This window comes from Ambystoma mexicanum, chromosome 6p (assembly GCF_040938575.1).
Source record: "Ambystoma mexicanum isolate Mex_15411 chromosome 6p, UKY_AmexF1_1, whole genome shotgun sequence".
Taxonomy (NCBI): Eukaryota; Metazoa; Chordata; class Amphibia; order Caudata; family Ambystomatidae; genus Ambystoma; species Ambystoma mexicanum.
The window spans coordinates 897,597,177-897,609,538 of NC_090935.1; positions in this window are offsets into that span (position 1 = coordinate 897,597,177).

Consider the following 12,362-nt stretch of genomic DNA (forward strand, 5'->3'; position numbering starts at 1 on the left):
GTTGATTTCAGGAGGAGAACATTTTCTGGACCAAAAGGCCACTGGGTGTAGTTGGTTAGTTTTTGGGTCTCTTTGCGACAGGACAGCTCCCATGGCCGAACTGGATGCATCGGTTTCCACTATGTACGGGAGATCTGGGTGCGGGTGCTTCAATACAGGTGCAGAGGTGAATTTGGTTTTCAGGTCCTGGAAGGCTTGTTCGGCCTCAAGAGTCCATTCGAAGCGTTTGTTTTTCTTTAGGAGAGTGGTGATGGGTTGGACTGTTCGGGAAAATTCCGGGATGAATCTTCGATAGAAATTGGCAAAGCCGAGCATGCTCTGAACTCCCTTCACCGAGCTTGGAGATGGCCATTTGAGGATGGCGTCCACCTTTCGCGAGTCCATTCGGACTCCTTGAGGTGTCAGGATGAATCAGAGAAACTCAACTTCTGTGGTATGAAAAACGCATTTTTCGAGTTTTGCAAATAATCTGTGCTGGCGCAGTTTCTCAAGAACTGCCCTAACATGTTTTCTGTGATCAGATTCTGAAGAAGAGTACACCAGGATGTCGTCAATGTAAACAATGACACAGACATCGATAAGTTCCCGAAGAACATCATTCATAAAGTACTGAAAGGCAGCAGGTGCATTGCACAAACCGAAGGGCATCACCTGATATTCGAAGAGCCCAAACTTGGTGCGGAATGCAGTCTTACATTCGTCGCCTTCTTTTATGCGCACCAGGTGATAAGCTCCTCGGAGATCTAACTTAGTGTACACGCAAGCGTCTTTCACCTGGTCGATAAGCTCAGGGATCAAGGGCAGAGGATAACGATTCTTAATCGTTATTTGATTTAGGGCGCGATAGTCTATATACGTTCTAAGGTCGCCTTCTTTTTTCGGCACGAAGAACAGAGCTGACGAGACAGGAGACTTGGACGGGCGAATAAAACCATTGGCTAGGTACTGATCTAAATACTGACGCAAATGCAGGTTCTCAGGTTCCGTAAGAGCATAAATCCTACTACAAGGTAGTTGAGCATTGGGTACCAGATCGATTTGGCAATCATAAGACCGATGGGGAGGTAACGTGTTAGCCTGTTCTTTCTGAAAAACGTCTTGGAATTCTTGGTATTCTGACAGTAGCTGTACAGGGGTGGAAGTTGCTGAGGCTAGACCCATAGCTGGATTTCTTAGATAACAAGTTGGTTCACAATCAGGAAAACTTATCTTCTTTGCTCGCCAGTCAATTCTGGGATTATGTGTTTCTAACCAAGGAATTCCAAGAATTACTTGAAATTGTGGGGCCTTGATCACATCAAACACGATCCTGACCCACCAGTGACACTTCAACAGTGGAATGCGTTATCGGCCCTGAGGCTATTTCGGTTCCATCTACTGTAGTAATGACATCTTGGGTTACTTTCGGGCGGAGAGGAAGCTTAATCCTGAAAGCCAATTCACGGTCTATGTAATTTCCAATAGCTCCACTGTCGATGTATGCTTTTATAGCATGCAACTGCTGAGGCTGTTTTGGGTCCATGAGCACCATTGGCATGACAAAATGCGAGGTCAAAGAGTTAGATTTTAAGCTCGGCAAGCGGACCCCTACGCTTGCCGGGCTAGGTCGTTTCCCGAATCAGGTGTCACTAATTCGTTATCAGTAGCTCCAACCACCTTCTTAAGTGGTTTAACTGGACAATTTCGAAGAAAGTGACCGGAAGTCCCGCAATACAGACAAAGTTGCATTTGCCGCCTTCTCTCTCGTTCTTTCTGCGTTAATGGTCCTTTAATCCCACCGATTTGCATAGGTTCAGATACATCGGTACTCTTGGAGTTAGCGTGGGTTTTGATCGGTGCTCGCTTTTAATACTTGAACCGATCTGCTTTTCTATTTTGAAGTCTGTGATCAAGTTGAACCACCAAGTCAATGTAGTCTGCGCAGACTTGGGGTGGGTTTACTATCTGAGCTAGAACATCCTTAAACTCTCCGCGCAGGCCTCGATGAAACAATGTGATCCTTTTGCTTTCTGGCCATCCAGTCTCCACAACCAGTCTGTTAAAGGTGGCTATGTAAGACAGAAGATCCTGATTACCTTGTCGTAAGGATAGCAGTTCGTTATCAAGGGCCTGTCCTTGAGAGTGTCGAGCGAACAACCTTTCCATGCTGGCCTGGAAGCCCTGAAAATTCTGGAGAATGGGATCATCCTGATTTACCAATGGAATAGACCAATCAGCAGCACTGCCAATGAGGTAAGATAGTTAAAAGGCTACCTTGGTCTGGTCGTTAGGGAAGGCTCCGGGTCTGCATAGAAAGTGTAAACGACATTGGTTCATAAAGACGGCATATTTCTTGGGATCCCCCGCAAAACGTTCAGGCGGGGCCAAAGGCATGTGTCCAGGTAGATTAATTTGTACCGTGTTACTCAAACCCATTGATGTGGAAATGTCTCCGGAATTAGGTAAAGGAGTGTACCCTGCCTGGGCCTGTAATAACCTTTTGGCTAGGTCATCTGTTCTTTCCTTGGATAAGATCAGTTCTCTTTTGAGAGCGTTAGTCTCCTGGCGGGCTGAGTGCACCTCTGCCCGTAATTCCCCCAAAAGCGGGGCCAGCTGGTCAGTCTCGGAAGTCTCCATAGCGCCCGGGTGGGAAATTGTGGGTAGGCTTCGCGTTCTGTAATGCTCACCTGATTCCCACAGAGGCGCAGGTCTGGCTTCGAGTGCTGATGCTTCTTCAGTGGTGAAGCGCAGGAATCTGAAGATGGACAGGAAGGGCCCTCTACTCTGGCTTCTCCAGCTCGCAGGAATATTTCCCTGTGCGTGAAAAGGGAGTATTACCCACTGACTGAGTTATGATCAAGACTCCCACTCTCTTCCAACCCTCCACGATACCCTTCCACGATTCCCCGTGAAGTCTCACCTTAGGGTCAGGAAGGATGAGCTCTCCATCCTGCTTCTGATGCAGGGGCGCGTTGAAACCCAGTTACTTCACTGGATTGAGGATTGATGGGAGTTCAGGTAAGCTTGACTATTCAGGTAAGGCTCTGTAAAAGTTCTGTTGCAACTTCAAAAGTCCAAGCTTAATAGTAATGTTCATTGTCTTTTTGCAGCAAGCGCTAATGTTTATGTCTTTTTTCCCCTTAGGGGCCGGGGTTCGGAATGCCGGAGATACGGCACCGACCCGAAGTGAAACGTGCAGTTCCAGTTCCAGTAAATGACAGGTTAGTTCTGGATGAGCGCTCGGGAACTGTCTTTGCATACGCTCATTCAAAGTCTTTGTCTTTTTTCCCCATAGGGGCCGGGGTCTGGAAAATGCCTGGAAGCGGCAAGACCCGAAATGAAATGAGGTAAGTCTTATTCCCTTCCTTCTCTCACCTCTTATTCTTGTCTTTTTCTCTAGGCTCTGGGAAGTGGCTGTGTATCTGGATGATCGCTGCTGAAGATGGAGGAACCCAGGAAAGGTGAGTGAAATGCAGCGCTGCAGCGATCGTAACGAAATGCTTTTAAAAATAATGTCTTCCCTTTCAGGATCATCGGTGATGTCTCCGTGGTGCAGTTTTAGCTGGTAAGGTCTCTTGTCTCCCTTTGCAGGTGACCCAGGATGCTGACAGGCGTGGCTGAAGTCCAGATGCATGAGCTGACACGGTGAGCGTCCACCTGCGAGGAGCAGAACAACACGAAGCGGGAGTTGCTGATCGGGTGTGGTTTAAATAGCTTTGGAAGAAGTTCCAAGTGTGTATCCTTCCTCCGATCAGGTATGTATCCTTCCCCGACCACACCCGGGTGGAAAGTAGTCCCACAGGTAAAGTAGTTCCATTCAGGCCTCAAGAGGGCCTGGATGTGGCAGCATGGTCTGCATCAGTTAAGTGCACATGAAAACACTTGAACACATGTCTAGCTTTATGAGCCTGGCGCCTAAGGCGCCAGGACAGAGGTCCAACATGAGCCTGGCGCCTAAGGCGCCAGGACTGCGTCCAAAGGGCCCTAGCTTGGGCCCGCTGGCACTCTCCTGGGGGAAATGGTGCCTGCCCCTGGGGTCGCTGGGTCGGACCTGGCTCCTTGGAGGTAGGCATCATGACAGCAAGTCCCAGGCACAAGGGTACCAAACTAATCCGGGGTATGTATACACTCCCCCGGCCCTGTGGGGAGCCCAACCAGGTAAGTACGGCCCAGGAAACATTCCCCAGGTAAGAAGTATCACCCCACCTCTCACCCTGAAAGTTTTCCCCAGATAACCTCCAAACCAGAACTTCCAAAATAATTCTCCTCTCACTCCCCGCTTCCAGGACAATGGATCCCTGAACCCAGGAGAAGGGAGGTTCAGGATGAAAAAGTAAGTAGGACATTTCCAGTACCTGAGCTACTCCGGGAGCAGGGACAGTTACACTTTTTGGGAGCAGTAGAGGTACGACTCGAGAACTTCCAATAACTCAGAAAAAGTCTTGCAGCTGGAGCGACAGGTCCAGCAATTGACATATGATCTGAGGCACATTCTGAGGGCTCAGTCCAACTCTCAACCTAACCCTACTTCCCAGAATTCCCCAACATGGAAGTAAATGTCCGACAAGCCACAGGTTCCTGCGAAGGGCGCTTGGGTGAAGGGGAGATGCCACACCCTAGGGGAAGCTTCCTTTCTCCCTCTGACAGAACCCCTGGAAACCTCTCATCCTGAAAGTGACTCTCCTACTCCCGTGAAGTTAAAACCCAAAGAGCAAAGGGTAATTAGGAGATGCCTAAGAAGAACCCACTTTGTGGAGGAGCTCAAGATCTTGGTGATGCCTGTGAGACTGAGGAGCAAAGACACAAGCTGAAACAGGTCTTCTTGGAATTCCAAGATATCTTTTCTGTGGGCTCATACCTCCTTGGACGCACATCCATTCATTCAACCACCATACCCACAACCAGTATTTTTGAAACAGTGCCGTTACCTCTCGCATCCATGGAGTCACTCACAGAGATTATTAAAAACGTAGAATCCCATGGGATAACTTGCCATATCCACAGTACCTTTAATAAGCTGGTACTGGGGATACTCAAACCAAATACCCAATGGAGACTAGGGCCGTGCCATGAGGGTTTTCTCAGACCAGGCATCTGCCGCTCCATCCCCAATCAGTTGTGGGGTGCCGCAAGGCTCGTGCACCTCCCCAACCCTCTACAGCCTCTTCACCTTACCTCTATTCAATGACCTAGAAGAATTCGTCATAACCTTCACCAATTATGCTGATGATCCACAAATTCTTCTACCACTATCTGGTGACTATGAGGAAGACCTAAAAACCTTACAGCATACATATGCAATCATCCAGGCCTAGATGGTGGCAAATGGCCTTTGTCTCAACAGGGACAAAACGGAAATCCTACTGGTAGGCCCCAAGGAGACACTAAAAAGACTAGACAGCAAATACTGCAACTTCCAAATCGAAAGCACTGTAGTCCCTTCTTCGACCATGGTAAAAACACTAGGAGTCTTTCTGGATTCCACACTTTCCATGGATAGACAAGTTAGCTACATCTCATTACCAGCAGCACTCACAACTAAAATAATTAATGCTGTCAAACCTCACCTCTCCTGAAAAAACTGTCTCAATATTGCAAGAGCCACAATAGGCGCAAAGTTGGACTATTGTAATGTCCTCCCCCTAGGAACATCCTCCAAAAACATTAATAGACTTCAAATGACACAAAACAATGCTCTCAAAGCCGCCCTCAGCATCCCCAAGAGAGAGCATATTTCTCAGGCAAGACAAGACGCCCACTGGCTCCCTATCAAAGAGCGAATTATGTTCAAGGCACTCACAATCACACACAAATGCATATCGCAGTCAGCACCCCCCTATCTTACCGAAAGAATACACCAAGCACCCACCTTCAGACCCAAACGTGACCTATACTCACACCAACTCACAATCCCCGCCTTTAACAGAGTCAAAGCAGGAGGCTCCAGTTTTGAAGTGCCTGCACCAAAATCTTGGGACGCCCTACCACTCAAACTTAGGAAAGAAACCTCCCTCATGGTCTTCCAAAAGGCCCTGAAGACCATACTTTTTAAGTAGACGACACCCCTACCACTATTGCATACCATTGTACTTGTATATCATGTTCTGTAATTATCATGTACTGTAATTATCATGTACTGAACATGTAAACTGTATGCATGTAAAACACACACATTGTCCCATGTAACCTGCTTCTAAGTGAATATACTGTAATAGCGCCACGATGCCCTAGGGCAGTTGTGCGATTTATAAATGGAAATAAATAAATAAAATACATAAAAAATAAATATGTGCAGAACTGAGGGAAAGGTACAAACGGGTTCACATGTCAAGATGGCCACTTCCCTACATTGATCGAGGGCTGGGACAGATCCAAGGATCAAAGGTGTACACTAGCATTGACTTGACCAACAGCTACTGGACAGTACCAGTGAGTAGGGATGACAAATACAAGCTGGCCTTTACCTTCGTGGGGCAGCAATATGCATAGACCCGAACCCCCTTTTAGATACATAAGCTCTGGCAATGAGTTCAACATCTTTATGCATAAGGCCATGCCATGACTTGGGCGAAAGGGGAAACCTATGTAGACGATGTTCTGATCAAGAGCAGAAATCTGTTATGTTCTGACCCTGTTGCAGAAAGCCAGAGCAAAACTGTCCTTTCAGAAGGCACAGTGGTGTAAGACCCGAGTGAACTTCTTTAGGTATGAGATCACCCTGAGGGTCTTGACCCCCAGATGAAGAAAGTGGAAGCCTAAATGAAACTAAAAGACCCTACTACTCTGTGAGAATTAAGAAGCCTTCTTGGACTCACTAATTATAGTCAAAAGTTCATTGAAGACTACGCAGAGATCACTCGACCTTTGGTCCATCTATTAAAGGCTGGAGTCAAGTGGGAGTCGGGTCCAGAACAATTGTTCACAATTGTAAGCAATTGAAAGAACCTTTTCCCAAACTCCTTGTTTGGCTTACCCCATCAAGAACTAGAAGCTCTGAAGCTCTTCTTGTAGACAGGGTTCTCAGATACTTGCCTAACAGCAGTGTTGCATCAAAAGCCATATTGTACGTGAGCAAAACATTGTCCTCTGTGGCAGATAAATTCAATGACTGCGAGAAGGCAATCCTGGCAACAGGCTGTACCACTTATATCTCCCTTCCTCCCAATGAATCGCCCTTGCCTAAATCCAACAACCCCTCCACATACAATAAATCCCCTAGGAACCCAACCCCCATTGCACTCGGAAACTACATCTCCCAAAATCCCTGTTTTCCTGTGTCCTACCTGAATACTCCCAGTCATTCTTTTGCACGTCCTTCTGGTTAGTTTACAAACTCCCAATTTGCTTTGACAAAACACCACCATCCCCCTATTAATTTCACAAACTCTACCAAACTCGCCCTTCTGAATTCACTCACTCCCCTAGGATGAAGAACATAATTCCTCATGACACCTTTTCCCCATACTGCCCAGTCGGATACTTAGAGCCTTTACCCCCCTCTTTTTTACCACAAGCACCACTTTTGCACACCACGAAAGACGATGGACTAACATCAGAATCGTTTACATGACATGTCCCGACACAAGGGTCAGGCAAAGTCAGGTAATTGACCAGAACAACACACATCTGACAGCCCTTTCCTTTCCCCACAGGGATAAAAGATGGAGCATGAGAGCACACCACGAGGAAGGCAGACAGCATGACAAAACAGCTATCCAAGCACGGCAGTTCAAGAGGAGAAGATAGGTGTCGAGAACCGAAAGGGGCAGCAAGGAGAGAAGCGACCTTGCCCTTTCCGACCCAGACCTGCAAATCCTCCATGGAAGGAATCCTAAGACCGCTAACAATAGCCAGCGTATGTTGCAGCAGATGTCAACGGTACACGGAGCACGCCTACACTGATAATCAGAACAGGGCGAGACACTTGCTACTGTGGTACCGGCCTTGACTCCAGAGACAAGAAAAGCCAATCAGTTCATCACAGCCGGTGAGTCGAAGGGAGAACCGATAAGAAACCGAACTGTGTTGAAAGAAAGTCACAAATGGCAAATTAATGGAAGTTCAAAGAACTGTTAACATTAAGGGAAAACCAGCTGCAGAGGGGTCTGGCACGACGTGGGTGCTCATTCGAGAAACTCTGGTTGATCCCGCGTTTGTTGAAACTACAGATACCAGAAGGCCCTAGGAGAGCTGGAAGGAAAAGGTCAAAGTGGTCATTCAGGGGTCTAGTAAAACCCCCTGTACAGTCGAAAGTCTTTGATCTACACATAATTGAAAAGCTAAGGGAGGTGAATCCCGCATAGTGAGAAAAGAGAAAGAACTGTATGATTAGCAAGGGTTGGCAAAAAGAGGGAACCCAACAGAGGGATGCCAATGGAAAGGGGCAAAGTCTGAGGTCCCAATGAACAGTGTGTTGACAAGAGTGAACCCGACATAGAGATGTCCACAGTCAACTGTTTAAAAAGACATTAAGACTTGTGAATGCGAAAAGGTGAAATGGTTTTGGACACCAAGCCATAGTGAACATGACAGAGGTAGGCTAACATTCAAGAAGGGTCTGAGCACAGAAGAGGAGATCCAAGGGTGAAAAGCCGTCATCCAAAGATTTGTGAATACAAAAGGAGAAAGCGTGTGAATGAGAGCCATAGTGAACCCAACGGAGGGAGACTGCTTTTCGAGACGAGACTGAGCCCGGAAGAGTGGGATACAGCGGTGAAAAGCCAACACCTCATCGACAGAGAAATCTTTTGAATTCAAGCCAGAGTGAACCCTGTCGGGACAAACTCCTAGGTATGCTAGAGGGCCACTAGGAGTTTGTGGACTCTCGCAAGGCCCAACACCTTCCTCAGGACAAAGGGAGGACTCAGTCAACAGCAAGTTCAAACTGCAGTTTATTACAAGCAAATCCAAAAGGGATCAGCACAGAAACAGGTGTAAAAACAAAACTCACTGCAGGAGAATGCCAGTGGGTGCTGTTACAGGTAACATGAAGCAAGGCCACAGAAGTGGGCTAAAAACCGAAAGTGCCTTTTAAAATGCAGCTTCCCCAACCAATTGCAACCTTCAAATTGCTGTTTTGGCGCTAAATTCAGTCATTTTCCAAGTGAACCACTGAAATTAAAAGTGTGCTGAAATCACAGACCCTCCAGGAGGGCTCAGAGAAACCGGGCCTCACTGCCCTACAGCAGCTAAGGAATGTAGTTCATGAAAAAGGTAACCCAGCAACATTTATTTCAAGTTCCACGGGAGAAATGCGGCTAAAAGTGGCAACATATAACAATTTCAGATGTGCATAGAAAACTCCAAGCAAAGGCTGAATACTTATTTGAAGACTGCAAACAAATTCCAGCACTCAAGAACAGAAATTGTGCTGAGTAGATGTATATGCTGCAAAGGAAACTCTGATGTAAAAGACTCAGTTAAAAGTGCTTTTCCCCTGAAGAAATGCAAAATTTGCCCATTTAAAAGCATTTTTTGTAAAGGGCTTAATTCCTTTAATTGTCAAAATCCTCTATAAACTCTGTTCATTTTATATATGTTTAATGAAAGACTTTAGGTGAATTTTAAAGTAACCCAGTTTGGAGTTAACTGGTTAATTCTGATTGGACAGTGCCCAGCCTGGGAAAGATGACACTTCCTGTTGACACTCTGCTTCTACAGGAAAACGTAATTGATGCTGGAGGTTCTTGCATATTTCGAACAAAGACCTCATTAGCCATTCGACTTTGGCTGAGCCAAGGACAAAGGACAGGCTGTGCATTGACCCCTTCTGGGGAGGGGCAGGAAACTTCCCTCTACACCCCACCCTGATCAAAGGCATTTTCCAGCTTTTGTCTGTTGAAAGGAGAGAAAAAAAACTGCTCCAAGAAATCTGTTGTCTAAAATGCACATTTGTGATTAAGTTTTGAAAACAACTTTGCCCCATGAAGGAGGACAAATCTAAAAATTGGTAGTGATAAATCTAATTTTATGCTCTTTCTTTGGAGAAGTTAGTGAACACTGTACTAAATAAGGAACCAAAGTTACACCAAAACCCTAATTGTGGCAAAACTATTGATGCTCATAATATGACATTGTATACCCATGTTCTAGGGGTAATCGGCCAGATATGTATTAAATTAGAAATTGTTAGGCAAAACCGTTATGATTAAAATTGACAAAATTCCACAGAACGACAAAGACAGCTCTCACACTGATGGGAATTGGATGTAAGGATAACTTACAAAATATATAATGTATGTGTCTGATTTTATTAGGGGGCATAATTATAGAAATGTGCATGTGTGCAAAAGTTAAATTGTGGTTTAAATCAATGTGGGAGTTCCTAAATCACATCATAAAGATGACAGCTCTTTTCTGACTTCCAACCAGAACAAGGCAAGTGCCGTTGACCACTCACAGCCATGGGGGTGTGGTTTGAAATTCTGCCCCTACTTTGTGATGTCACTTGGCATGATAAATATAGGAACTTCACACACACAGACACACTGATTCCTGACTACCTCCTGATTTCTGCTCAGCGCTTTGTTCCTGACTTCTTCATCCTGTCCAGAACTTTTCATCTTGTCCTGATCCAGAATACTTTGCAAAACCAAGGCCCAGCATTTGCTGAACTCTGCTTCAGCTAGGCCCAATTTGTGAACGATCCCAAACTTCAGGAAAGATTAATTCTAATCCAGTCTGGCTTGCTACCATTCATGCTTGCCTACTGAACTCACCATGCCACTAATCTACTGTGACCAGTGACCAGAATGGCCGATCCAATCCAAATCCAGTCTGAGGTGCCAGTTCAATTGAACAGAACCACCCAGCTCACCATCCTGCCAGAGGTGCCCTGCTGCCGGTAGACCTGATCCGGGATTACCAGAACTCTGATGGTCTCATCTTAAATTACAGTGGACTGTAAGTATAAGCATGAATCACAGTAACCCATAGTATATTTTTGCCTTGTCCTACCCCAATCTCAACCATCCCATCTTTGATTTTTCTCATTTGCTGTACAAAACCATAACCCATTAGTGATTTGGATTAAATAAAGTAATTCCCAGAACGGAAAACAGAGTATCACACGTGAAGAGTTACAAGTGGCCGTGCGTAACTGTGGAGATTCAAGGGTAGCATTCTCTTTTTCTTAGTCATTAATATAGCTTATATAACCCAATCTGTCATTTTTAAAACCAAATTTCTGGTTTTCTCTGTTCTATTTTTTCAAAAACGCTTCTCACTAAAACTTCAATAACTTCTTCAATTTTATAGATAGAAATGTAATTTCAGCTCTCAGTTAAGCCTAAGATTTGTAGCTACATCCACAACTAAAAACTGCAACAGTATATTTGACTCATTTGTCTTAAAAATCGCATAGTGAAATTTTCATGCAAAATCACATTTCCCAAACGTTTTACATGTGTCTTTTCACATCCAAAGTGTTTCTTAACTTCCATTCCAATCTAAAGTGTGTACTGTTGTTTAAATTGTAGCTCATGTTTGTTGGAACCCATTCAGTGTTGCTCTCATAAGAATTTCTATTAATTTAAACATTTTTGGCACACTTTCCATTGTTCACAAAGCCATTTCCAACTGTCAGTTTAAAAAGTGTCAATTTCCAAAAGTGCTTTTCTCTCTTGTTTGGGGAGGGAAGATTATATTCAAACTCTATATACTGTTCTTTTATTCCTGAATACCTGCTGATTACTTACATCTGTGTAGAATTGCTCATTTGTGAATTAAGAACTTTGCATGAGGAAATATTAACCTAAATGCTATCTTTTCACAAGCCAAAACTGTTCTTTTTCCTGTGTTTCCTATTCTGCATTACTATAGGTGAATTCAATTGCTTTACTTACTTTCTGAATTGTTTTGTCACCACATTGATGATTGATGCCCCATATATATCTATTAAAATCTGTGTTGATTTGAATTTAAATAAATAGATAAATATTTACCTTTACAAACCAGCCTGATTCCTGGTCCACTGTGACCTGAGGGTGTATTTTGAGACGGGTGTGCTATGAGTGGTATATCACTCAGAATATTGAACCTATACACATAATAAGTAAGTATTTCATTTGTGCATTACATGCTAGGCGAGACCCATCATTACTTGGGCCTTTCTCCCAAAACCTATTGGCCCTTCTAATTGGATACTGAACCTCTTACCACCTATAATGGACACTATACATGTTATTGTACTGGCCCTCGCATGACAGGTGGCTGGCCTGGCCCATCCCCAAGTCACTAGCTATAATAATGTTGCAGTGTGGGGGTCTTACCATTGGTTCTTGCCCATTGATACCCACCCCTAGGATGCTGAACTGTGGTTGGCTAGAGGTGACGTCCCCAGGCCTGGGATCTGCAAAGATTCTCAGCTCTCGATGTACCTTTTC